Source organism: Microtus oregoni, unplaced genomic scaffold (assembly GCF_018167655.1).
Source record: "Microtus oregoni isolate MIOR12 unplaced genomic scaffold, Mior012 000091F_ref0000469, whole genome shotgun sequence".
NCBI lineage: Eukaryota > Metazoa > Chordata > Mammalia > Rodentia > Cricetidae > Microtus > Microtus oregoni.
Window position 1 is genome coordinate 811578 of NW_024544600.1, and position 13039 is coordinate 824616.

The following is a 13039-nucleotide window of genomic DNA, read 5'->3' on the forward strand; positions in this document are numbered from 1 at the left end:
GAAAGGGAAAAAGATTTGCCTGCCTGGGTGTCTGTCTCTCTGCATGGGCGTGTGTGTGTCTGTGGGGACATGTGTGTCTATCTGCGGAGTCATTACATAGGAGATGCTTCCTTGGATGTCAAGGGCATATGTATGCTGGGATGGGGAGGAACTTGGAGATGAACCATGTGTCCCCCATCTGGGACTAGGCACAGATCTGAATTCCTAACCCACAAACCTTCCTCTTCCTCTTCCTTATGTCCTTACTATCCCTAATCCTTGCCAGGTAATGGCTTGCTCTTGGTTAGCTGAAGGGAGGATATGGCTGATTGGGGATAGCCTAGAGTTCCTAGATGGGACCCAAACATTCTTGCCCTACAGAAAACACAAAAAGCAGAGGCCAGGGGTGAGCCAGGCAGGTGTCTTGCTAAGGGAGATAGGAAATGGATGCTTTATTTTACTTTACAGTTCCCCTCTCAACTCTCTTAGCATGCCAGACACAGATGTAAATGGTACAGGTTGAAGGTAAGAACCCATACCTGCCCACCCCTGCTTCTCACTGTGTGGTGCAGAAACTGGAAACACCCCTGTTCAAAGAGACAATGTGTGAGAGCAAGTACTCATGGCCAGGAATAGAGACTCTGGCCACTCTGGATTCAGAGAGACAACGTGTGTGTGTGTGTGTGTGTGTGTGTGTGTGTGTGTGTGTGTGCAAGTACTCACGGCCAGGGATAGAGACTCTGGCCACTCTGGATTCAGGTAGGTACTGCTTTCAGGCCCAAATTTCTGGTCTGTCCCCTGGTCTACTTCAGCACACTCTGAATGGCTCAAAGCAAAGAGAAAGAAAGGGGGGTTCCCCTCCAATCCCTCAATCCAGGTGGATGTCTTCTAGTCTCGCCCAGATTAACTTCCTCAAGGGGATCTCGGCCTGGTAAGACTGGACCTGTTGTTGCAGATTGAACAGGGTGTTGCATAGAGACACACTGCCATGGAAGGTCTCTAGAAAGAGCATTTGGAGTTGTCCAGGGTGCTTGGAGGTCAGGTGCTGAAAGGTCAGAGGCAACACACTTGATCTTCCTTACAGAGAGGCCAGTGCAGGGAAATGGATGTAACTAGGAATAGACAGGGAGAGCAAAACCAAACTAACCCCGCGACTGCCTTGGTGGTCTCCAAGGAAAAGAACCTCTTTGCAAGCTCTGAATTATGAAGTTGAGCCCCTCTTGAGTCAGACAGCCGAACTGAGGTTGGGAAGCAGGATCGTGGCAGAGGCAGAAGTAAGATGACCGACTTTGCAGGAGGCTTGGCAAGGCCCCTCCAGTTTTGGGTTGCCTACATGATAGGAGCTTCTGGTTTTCAGTCAACTCTGCTCACCAACTTTTCATTTCGTTGTTTTGCTTTTAAGATTTATTTATTTATTATGTATACAGTTTTCTGCCTGCATACCAGAAGAGGGCACCAGATCTCATTACTGATGGCTGTGAGCCACCATGTGGTTGCTGGGAATTGATCTCAAGACCCCTAGAAGAACAGTCATTGCTCTTAACCTCTGAGCCATCTCTCCAGCCCCTCGTTCTGTTTTTGAGATGGGTTCTCACTATGTACTCTTAGCTATCCTGGAATTCACTATGTAGACCAGGCTAGCCCTGAACTCACCTCTGCTTCCAGAGGGCTGGGATTAAAGGGCTGCACCATCACTTTGTAAAAGAAAATGCTGGGTCAGGTGGTGGTAGTGCACGCCTTTAATCCCAGCACTTGGGAGGCAGAGGCAGATGGATCTCTGTGAGTTCGAGGCCAGCCTGGTCTACAGAGCAAGTTTCAGGACAGCCAAAGCTACACAAACCCTGTCTCAAAAAAAAAAAAAAAAAAAAAAAAAAAAAAAAAAAGCCAACTGAATTCTGGGGTGGGGATTTTGCCCAGGGCTGGTCCTTGCCTGGAGAGCCCAAGGCCCTGGGTTTGAATCCATAACAAGCAAACTCTTTCTCAGTCTTGATTTCCCTGTCCATGAAATGGAGGTTATCATCCTGCCCCTTTATAGGGCTGTTTCTAACACTGAATACTGTGATGGGCCAGCACAGGGCCAGCAATAAAAGAATCTTCCAATAAATGGCAGCCTTTATTTTTATTAAGACACTTTGCAAATTGTAGCTTGCTTTATATTATTAATTTATTGCATAGATCCCATTCCCAATTAAAATGTTTTGTCTACAAAGAATCCAAAGTTTTGTTAAATTAATAGGTGAAGGTATGAATGAATAAATGAATGAATGCTTCCTTGGCAGGGAAAACATCAAGAATTGGGTTAAGCCCACTGGGGTCTGATAGGGCCCTCCGGGTGAGGGCAGACCTTGTTCAGGGAACGCTCTGTAAGGCTGCCTAGAGCTCTCTGTTTTCCAGATCCGAAAGGACTCCTTAAGGGGCTTCTGCAGGCAGAGGCCTGAGGTAGGGGGTGGGGTGGTCAGGCCTGGGGTACAGAGAACTTCACCCCGCTGGGCCTGCTCCTGACCCCTCTTTTCTTCTTCAGGAAAATGGAGCAAGTTTTTCTCACTAGACACATTCCAACTTTCGCTTTTTTAGAAGATACAATAAAAACCGGGGGGAAACTGGAACAGGGGGAGGTGTAGGCTGGGCCTGCCTCAGACATGAGCTCCAAAGAGGTACAACACGTGTGTCCACATACACACGAGCAGGCATTAGCACGCCGGGACATGCACGCTCCTCTCTGTGCTCAGAGATCCAGTGACGGAAAGACAGAAAGAGCCAGAAATGGAAGGAAGGAGACGAAAGGAGAAGGACACCCAGAGATGCCATCTGTTCCTCCCCGTGGCATTGGGGGAAGGGAGTTGGTGAGGGGCCTGGTCCCCTCCAGGTCTCTGAGAGGAAAAGGAAAGTGGCGGGCACTTCAGGCCTGGAAGACTTCCATTTTTGCTGCCCACACCTCAGGGTGGGAGCAGGGAGCTGGGGGCCTGAGGTTCCCATGGAGACATAGCCCCATCCCAAGGGACTCCACTGTCTGGGCACCTAAAATGGCTGCCTCAGAGGGGCAGCGGCCATTTTGTTCTGGCTGGGGCCTGAGGGGTAGGGGTGAGGGGGTTGAGGTAGGCATGGAGGAGGAGAGAGGGCAGAGGGTGGCAGAGGCCAGAGAGACAGGTCATTCCTGAGCAGACTAGGGGAATCTTGCTCAGGGGACAGGAAGAATGCGCTGGAAAACTGCTCTTTGTACAACCCTTGCTCTCCCCCAATAAATCATTACTTCGTGAATCTGTAAATGCGCCCCTCTATTCTGACCCTCCGAAGGACAGCTAGCCAGTCACCTGGTGTCCCCAAAGAAGACAGGTAGGTGGCCTGTGTGAACAAGGAAGCGGGCCTAGGGAGCAGGTGGGTCAGACCCAGGCGTCCACCCTCTGGCTGCAGCCAGACATGGGTCTCCTGGGGCCTCCCTGGCTGGGTGGACAGGTGAGGGGAGCCCGGTCTCCTCCTGAGGTGTGGGGAAGGGCAGGGGGGGACCCTCCGGGCCCTGAGCTCCTGGCAGGCGCTGTGCTGGGGGAGGAGACAGGAGGCACCGACTGGCACTGCCCAGGGGAGCGCCTCCTCCGGCCCTTCGGATGCTCGAGCTCCACCCGGGGCCGGAGAGCACCTGCCATCCCCTTCCCCAGCCCCCTGCCCCACCTCGAGCGCCAAGGCCGCTGGGGGAGGGGGACCTGCCGCTTCCTCCTGGCTCCAGGGTGGGCACCTGCCCCGCTGCCCCCTCCCCCGCCCGCCGCAGTGTGCCGGGGAGCGACGGGCACGCCAGATGGCGTGGCTGAGAATGCGGCGACGTTGCCGGGAGGTGAGGGCTGGCACGGGTGATATGCGGCTGCGTGCCTCGTGGTGCCACTGGGGAGGGGGAGGGGAGGCCGGCGAGGTGTAGCCCCCTCCTCCAATGGACCTCCTGGCCTGACCAGGGTTCTCCTGCGCTCCTAGGCCTGGGCCTCTGTCCCACCCAGAACCGGGAGGGCCTAGCGGGAGCTGAGAGTCCTGGGACCACTGCCGCCATCCGCTCCTCAAGACAGGTGGAAGAGGGGCTAAGTCCTCCAGCCAAGCTGGCCGCCTCAGGCTGTACCCTGTCTCCAAATGTGTGGTGACCTTTGACCCTATAACCTTTGACCTCTGCACCTTGCTTTTGTGAGAAGAGCTCTTTCCCGGGATTCAGATTCATCTTCCTCGCCCAGAAGTTTCCCAGATGCCTCCTGGGAGCCCTCCAGGCCTCCCTCAGGGCAGCACTCCAGTTGGAAGGTTCCTCTCATCTCCTGTAGCTATTTGTGATGTTTTTAGTCTGGGGTTCTCAGGTCACCCCCGCCGCTTGGCTGGAGAGAGAGACGAGGCGAGGATGGGGTGCAATGGAGCCATTTGGAGTCTCCTGGGGGCAAAACCAGGGTCTCTGCCCTGCCCAGGGGATCTCCTGGCACAGACGGGATCCTGGGAGACAGACGTGTTGTAGCTCGGTTGGTAGGAAGCTTGTCAAGTTCGGAGGCCTGACCGGCAGCCCTGAAGAAGCAGCGTGGTGCATTCCTGTGAGCCCAGAAGTTCAAGGTCATTCTCCACCAAATGTAACTGCGGGCCAGCCTGGGGTCTGGAAAACAAAGCAAAACAAACAAAAAACCCCACATGGGTCATACCCAGAAATAGGCTCGGAGGAGGAGTGGCCTCCGCTCGGCGCTCTCTGTGCCCTTCCTGGGCAACAGGCTCTGTTTTACTGTCACCAGGCCTCATGGCACACGGTCTCACTGGACCGGTGCCTGTCCTGTGGTGGACTCCCTGCTCGGTTCCCAAGTCTTTCAGCTCAGTGGCTCCCCCCACCCCATCCGCGTCCCCCCAGCCTGGATCCACGAATGTGACTCTTGAGAAAATGGAGTCAGAACACTGCTGAGCCCTGCCCTGTGCACCTTCTCTCTCACGGGGTCTGCCCCCTCCTCTACCCCCCTTGAAGGGCCCAGGCTGCCCACACTGCTCGCCTGTCTGAGGTGCAAACCTGGCTGTGGCATTCGCCCACTCCAGCAGTTTCTCCCCTCAGCAGGGCTCTCCGGCTGCTTCTTCATTGCCTCGTTCCCAGTCTCAGAACTTCTGTCCCTGCTGTCCCACGGCAGAGCACACCTCTGCCCCTTTCTGCCTAAATGTCACCACCCCCAGAAAGTCCACTCAGGAGGCTGGGTAACGGGCTCCATGCTCTACTATGCTTGAAGGCTGGAACACAGAATAGCCTCAGAATGCAGTTGGGGTACCCCAACTGTTCCCCTACTGTTGGAGTAGGAGCAGCCAGAGCAAGACACCAGCCCTACCACAGATCCACCTCTGTATAACTCTTTCTCTTTGCTCATCCTTGCACTAAGCTCAAGATGGCCTAAACTCAGCCTTCCCTCCTGTAAAATGGGCATGATGAATTGCTGAGGTCTGCCTTGGGGGGCAGCAGAGAGCCGTGTCTGAGGTAACAGGTGTGAGTGCTTCTGGCCATCCCTGACGTGGCCGATTTTGCCTCCAGCCTTGGCTCAGCTTTAGTTATCAAATGTTTTTGTTCCTGGGGCTCTCTTTGCCATGGTCTTTGTTTAGCTTCACTGTCAGGCTTCTGCAGAGGCAACTGGTGGTCCTGTCCCTGGCCCCCTCCCAAGCCCCATCCTCACAGGAAGGTCAGACTGATATGGGGGTCAGTGTGGCAGCAGACCCCTGACCCTGGCATCATCTCCACCATGGCCAAATCATTTGACCTTCCTTCTCCTTGGCTATAAGAGGGATTAGTGCCTCCTTCCCGCTGGATCTCAGAGCTGTCGGGGTGGCCAGGAGGATGGCGGGGTACAGAGTGCACTCTGAGGAGGCCCGAGCCTGGTGGATGGACATGACCCAGGTTGGGCAGAACAGGGGCTCTGCAGTGATTTCTGCTGGAAGCTGACCGTAAACAGTAGGTGCTGGTACTTACAGGGGACAGTCTCAAAGGGCTACACTGCACGGTGTATGTGGTGGGCACAGCCAGGGTGGGAAGTCATCCTTTAACCTGGGGAAACCCGTGCCACGGCTGCCCAAGAGGCAGGGTGGGTCCGGGAAGGACAGCCTGCTCTCAAAGATAGAGCTAGTTTTGACTTCCTTCTCCTCCCTCCTTCTCCCCTTCCTGCTCTCTGCGTCCTCTCCCTCCTCCTCCTGTACTTCTTCCAATGCCTCCTCCTCCTCCTCCCACTTCTGGTGCTGAAGATGGAACCCAGGACCTCTCCTAAGTCAGACAAGTACCCGACCATTGGGCTACACTTCCCATCCCGGCAAGCTTCTTCAGTGTGCTCCCCTGGGAAGGAAGGAACAGCCTAGGGGTGAAACAAACTCCTCTTTTCCAGAGAGGAAACCCCAGCAGAGGTGGGGTACAGAGGTACAGCTCATCTGATGTCCCACAGTAAGTGAGTGGCAGAAACCAGGGTGCTAGCTGAGCGTGGTGACACCCCCCCTCCCCCCGTAATCCCAGCCTTTGGGAGGGAGACTGAGGCAGGAGATCACCAGTTGGAAGCCAGCTTGGGCTATGGAGTGAGACTCCAAAACAAAACACCTTGGGGGTGCTCCTGTTCTGAAACTTCAGGACATTCAACAGCAATTTAGCAACAGAGGTCATTTTAGTGTGTGTGTGTGTGTGTGTGTGTGTGTGTGTGTGTGTGTGTGTGTGTGTGTGTGTTTAGGGAGACTGTAGAAGAAGTCAGAACACGGCTTGGGGGAGTCAGTTCCCTTCCTCCATCATACGGGTCCTGGGGATCAAACTGAGATCTTCAGACTTGACAGCAAGCACCTTTACCAGCTGAGCCATCTCACTGGCCCAGCGGTGGGCACTGAGCCTGCATCTGGACCAAGTTGGTGAGGTGCACTGTTGGGCTTATTCGTGATCATAAACGGTGACGGTGACCCTCTCTCTAAAGTCTGGGGGATCATGCTGTTAGGAACAGGGGGCCTTGCCATGGAGAAGTAGAGGAAGAGCCCTTGGCAAAGTCTGTGCCCAGAGCTTGCCCTGTGTCCAGATCATTGTGCGTGGTTCCAGCTTCTAGGGCCATCCTTAGCCATCCGGCTGCGCTTTCCCTCATCTCTGAGAGGGCGATTTGCTTGCCTCTGAAGGCCAAGGGCAGAGCTTCCTCCGCCAGGAAGTCCTCCCTGGTTACTGCCCAGGAAACATTGCTTCTTCTGGTCGTGATTTGTCCCATCTTTCCTTCTTGTGCCATTGTAAGCCGGGACAGAGGAGCCAGGCCTCGTGGAATCCCCCAAGGAAATCCTTGGCACCCAGCAGACCCCCTGCCACTCGCTGCTTCTTTCTCCTCCTCGTCCTTCGTCTGCCGAGCTCCGGGTTCTCGCCTCACCGACCCCCGTCCGCGCCTGGCACTGCGCCCGGTGCGCCCCAGCCGCCCGATCGCGCTCGCAGCCCTAACTTCGTGCCTGCCGGGCTCCGTGGCACGTGCCCCGCGCGCTCTTGCCCCGTGCTGCACCCCTCCGGACGGCCTCCGGGCCCACCCTGACCTCTAGAGGTCACCTGGGGACATCTGTGGTCCGGGCTTCGAGGTGGGGGCGGCGGCGACCGCGGCAGGGAGAGGACGCTGCGCCTTTAAGGTGCCACCGCCGCGTGGCAGGGAGACAGCTTGTGCCAGCCCCATTCCGCCCGGCTCCGCTCGCGACGAGAAACACAATGCATAACAATCAGGCGCGCGCTTGGAGCTGTGCCACGCGGCGGGGGCGGGGCGGGCGCGGCCGGGCGGGCGGGGTGCCGGGGTCGCGACCCCTGCCCCGAGTCGGAGGCCGCGGGGGGCCCCGCACTCCCCACGCCCAAGCTCCGCACCCCGCAGCCTGTGCAGCGCCCCGCCCCGGCCGCGCTCCCGCCCCTCGCTCCCTGCAAAGTTCATTCCCACTAACTCTTTTCCAGGCCACTTCCCCCTCACATCTGACAATCCGGGGCCCTCATTCTCCCAGTAATCACTCCACTGCACTAATTGCACATGCAAATATGCAAATGCGTATTAATTAATTACTATACTAATTAGTTCTGTGGTATTTGCGAGTAATAAATCATTGGATGGGAGCGAGGAAGCTGGAGACCTGGCCCATTTTCATTCTGCATAAAATTTTAATGGTCTCTCTGGCTGATCCGGGACGGCAACGCGCGGAGAGGCTCTTAAAGGGCCAGAGGAGGCGGGAAGGGGCAGGGGCGGGGAGCTCCGGGTCATCTCGGCAGGGACTGGCAACCTAGGCGGGCTTGAGATGCTTCACCATTCCCTGCGGGGGCTGTCTAGAGCTACCGGTCTCCACCTCTGGTCACGGGTCCCCAGAGTGGCTTCTAAGGAGAGAATCTGGGCGGGTAGGAGGCTGAGCCTCGTTTCCTTAAGAAAGAAAAGAGGGCACGGAGCTGTGAGGGCCAATGCCAAGGCTTTTGGAGCCCCAGAGAAACTGGGATACGGGAATGAAGACTCCGTTCTTGGGTGTCTGGGTAAACTGAGGCACAGGACAAGGTGATTTTTAAATCTCACCTTCCGTTCCTAGAAGATGTCATGTCCCCAGTGCCCTCCAGTCCTTTCTTGTCTCTGGTGGTGACCATAAAGGTTAGGGGTGCTTCTAGCTTTCCCTTTCCACATGATCAAACCTCAGCCCCGCCCTCGTGGGCACCAGCTGGCACCCTGGCAGAGCAGTCTTCGGCTTGAGTGGGCCCCAGGGACCCTGCTTTATTTCCAGGACATAGTCTGGACCCCAGGCACAGGGAGGGGGCTGGCTGCTGACTAGGGGAGGCTGAGGGGTCAGAGTGGTCCGAAGTCAAGCTCTAGGGGGAGGCCGGAAGTGGGCAAAATGGGCAGGTGGGAACCAGGGTCTTGTCCTGAACCACAACGCCCCTCCTCCATGCCAGGGCCTCTAGTTCATTTGTAGTGACTTTCTAAGCTCCTGCCTCCGCATGCCCAGCAGTTACATGGGGGCAAAGCCTCAAGGTTACACCTCAGCAAACATTCATGCTGCCGGGGAACAGTCCAAGAGCCCTGACGTCTCTGTGACAGAGACTCCATACCGTCCCCATTTTATGGATGGAAGATAAGGGCATAGGAAGGTTAAGCGGCTGCCCCAAGGTGGCTTACCTGAAATTAGTGTCATGGGGCTTTGGCATCTGCGTCCCCCCCCCCCCCCACACACACACTCTGCCCTTTCTTCCAGCATACCCACAGCTTCTGCACCAGGTCCTGGGAAGGGCTTCATGGGCAGCACCCATTCCATCCACATCCACCCAGGAGACAGGCTCTGGGAACACCCCCAGTCTAAGGCAGACAAGTCCAAGCTCACTCGAAGTCTTCCGGGGAAGGGTGGAAAGGGGGCCGAGCCATGGCAACCGGTGATGATCAGAGCAACCCGAAAGGCTTTCAGTTAGACTGTGGGAGAACTTTCCGGCAGAAGCAGAGGCTGCAGGAGCTTGCACGGGGAGGAGCCTTTTCATCCCTGCTCTAGCCTCAGGCTGGGAAGGCCGCTGGCGCAAGGGGCTGGGGAAAGAACTGAAGACGTGAGGGAGAAAACTCACACTATAGCCCAGGGACCCTGCCTGGGTTTCCCCCCCTAGTTTTGTTGGCAGTGTTATCTGACCTTCATTTTCCCTACAACTTTTTGGGTTTGTATTTGTATTATTTGTTTGTTTTGTTCGAGACAGGGTTTTTATGTGTAGCCCTGACTGTTCTGGAACTCACGCTGTAGTCTAGGTTGGCCTCGAACTCACAGAGATCCACTGGCCTCTGCCTCCGGAGTACTGGGATTAAAGGCGTGAGCCACCACCTCTGGGCTATCTTTTGTGGGCTTTTGTTTGTTTATGTTTGGTTTTGGTTTTTTTGTTTTGTTTTGTTTTTGAGACAAAAGTTTTACTCTGTAGCCTTGGCTGGCCTCAGACTCAGACCTGCCTGCCTCGCCTCGCAGGTGCTGGGATTAAAGGTGTGCTTCGGTGTACTTGACGACCACGCCCTAGGAACTTTCACACCCAAGGCTTGATTGCTGCTTAGGCCCCGCCCCCAGGAGCTGCCACCTGCTGTGTCCTGAGGAGGAAGGGGAAGGTGGTTCCAAATTCCCAAGGAGCCTTTCCTTTACTGTGTGCTTATGTGTATGAATTTGTTGACTTTTCACAACAATTTTATTTTATCCACGGGGCAGAGAAGAAAGAAAAGGGGTGGACTTGCCTTAGCCCATGGCTAGTAAGTGGTAGAAGCAGAATCTGAACTGGCTGCCGAGTTGAGCCTGTCTGCTCCAGGACACAAGGTTTGTGTTATGACTAGATTGCTGATGTCCCCGTCCCAAGCAGTGTCTCGGATTCCAGCAGCAACAAACCTCCTCCCTGGGACGTTAGGACCTTGGAGACACAATGAGAGAGCCTATTTCTTCTGTGCCCCTCCTCTGTAGAGGATATGAGCTACTTTCTCCACGCTGGAAAAAACTGGGCAGAGAAGCCTTTCAGGAGGCCCAGGTCTTACCTCTGCTCCTGAGATGGGGATATCTTCCTGGAGGGGTGCTAGCCCTGCACCTCCTGCTTCCCCTCAGCCCACCCTTGAGAAGAGAGAAAAGCAGGGCTAGGGCTTCCCTTAGCATCTGTCAGGGGATTAGCCTGACAGGAAAACTGAGATTCCAGCACTCTCAGGCATGAGCCCTGGGCCAGACCAGGGTCCCTGGTCTCCCAATGGCCCAAGGGGACATCAGCAGGGAAGTTATTCATTTTTATCCCGCAGACCTGCAGAGCCAGGGAAACTTCGCTGCCACCTTCTGGGCCTGGGAGTTTAGGGAGGGGCTTTAGGGTATTGGGAAAGAAACCCCATTCTCATCTTAGCCTCCTGCTCAAGACCAGGGAAACTGGGCTCGCCCGGATTTTCCTTTTTTTTTTTTTTGTTGGGGGGGAGGCTGGGGGCAAATTGGGAGCTGGTGGGCAAAGGAGGCAGGAGAGGTAGGCTGGCAGGCCCTAAGCTTCTCCATGCAGCCCCCGGGGCCGGGTGCCTGGGCAGGAGGAGGGGGCAGAGCAGCTGCTGGCGATTTATTAAGCAGTCACGGAAAAATTGGTTTATAAATTAACAGCTGTTTTAACTTTAGGGCCTCTTCTTCAGGGAATGGAAGCAGCCGACTGGACCGGGATTGGAGTGTGTGTGAGGCTGGTGGAGGGAGTGGGAGGCGGCGAGCTCCGGCAGCTGGCATTCTTCGGGGGCAGCCTCAGCTGGCACCTCGGGGGGCACCAGGCAGTGGCCAGAGCAGGGGGTCTCCAGGTGCCGGCGGCTGAGGCTGCCCCCCTCCCCCGCTTGGGTTGCAGCTTGCTTTCTTCTCGCCGACATCTCAGCTTCCACTTGGGGGCGCCAGAGGGCATAGATGCTACTGGACTCGTTTCCGCCACCAGAGGGCAGCCTCGGCACACCGATTTCTGCTTCTCCAGAGAAGACACCAAGCTGGGCAGGAGAGAAACCAGGTCCAAAATCGAACCAGAAGGAAGTTCACTCCAGTGCATGCTAGGTATCTTCTACTCATCGTTTCTGAACGTGTTAAAGACAGAGGTAAAACCGGACATCTTTAAATCCAGCACTGAGTTCGAAGTCAGCCTGGTCCTGACAAGGTTGTATTATGAGAACCTGTGTCCAAAGGACTCCAGAGCTGGGGATGCAGCTCAGTACCAATCTATCATGGACAAGACCCTGGGATGGAGCTCTCTAAGACCACACCCTCATGGCAAAAAAGGGGGTGCTTTGTGACTGTCTGTGGGTGTTTTTGCTTCTTTACAAACCAGATTATTCTACAACTTGTAATCCTCCTGCTTCAACCTCCTGAATCCTGAGGCTAAGACTGTCTTTCATTTGAACTAGGCTCTGGGCAAAAGCTGCTGAAGCCCCCTCAGACTCAGTTGTCCTATCTATAAAATGGGGCTGGCCTAGAGGCTAAAATGAAATACTACAGCCGGGCGGTAGTGGCGCACGCCTTTAATCCCAGCACTCGGGAGGCAGAGGCAGGCGGATCTCTGTGAGTTCAGAGCCAGCCTGGTCTACAAAGGGAGTTCCAGGACAGGCTCCAAAGCTACAGAGAAACCCTGTCTCGAAAAACGAAAAAAAAATGAGATACTACATATACAGGGCTTAGCTCAGCGTCCAGGACAGTGAAGGCTCCAAATAGGAGCAAAACAGAGACAGCAAGAAAAACACAAACACTCTTGTTAGTGTCTACAACTCATTTATTCCTTAATCTGTCTTCCCTACAGTACCTTGATGCAGAGGACACATCTTAAAATTTTGTGTTAAAACTTTGATTTATGAGTTCAGGGATTAAGGCTGCTCCCTTAGAGGTCCAAAGTTCAATTCCCAGAACCCACATGGTGGCTCACAACTGTCTGTAACTTGAGTTCAAGGGGATTCAGCGCCTTCTGGCCTATGCTGGAACTGCATGCACATGATGTATATAGACTTTCACATGGTTAAGAATGTCCACAGTTGCAAAGGACCAGGGTTTGGTTCCCAACGCTCAAATTTCAGCTTACAACTGTCAGTAATGCCAAGGGTTCCCTTGCCCTCTTCGAGCACTGCATGCAGGTGGTGTACAAGCAGGCAAAACACACATAAAATAAAAATAATAAGCCTAAGGGGGGAAAAGGCTGGAAAGATGACTCTGCTCTTCCAGAGGTCCTAGGTTCAATTCCCAGCACCCATATGACAGCTCACAGCTGTCTGTGACTTCAGTTCCAGAGGATCTAATATCCTCACACAGATATACATGAGGGCAAAACACCAATGCACATAAAATAAACAATAAATGACACTTACACAACACACACACACACGTTTTGATTCACATAGAACCAGGACAGGACAGGCAATTGAGCCAGGTGGGGCGGGAGAACTTTATGGGGGGGGGGGTGGGATGTATATCTGTGTTATGGTTGTAGTCACATGCTATATAGAATTTTCGGCTCAACACTGTAGCTCATGACAAAACCCAGCACTCAGGAGGCAGTGGGCAAGAGCATCTCTGTGAGTTCAAGGCTAGTCTGGTCTACATAGTGAGTTCCAGGCCAACCAGGGGTATATAGTGAGACTCT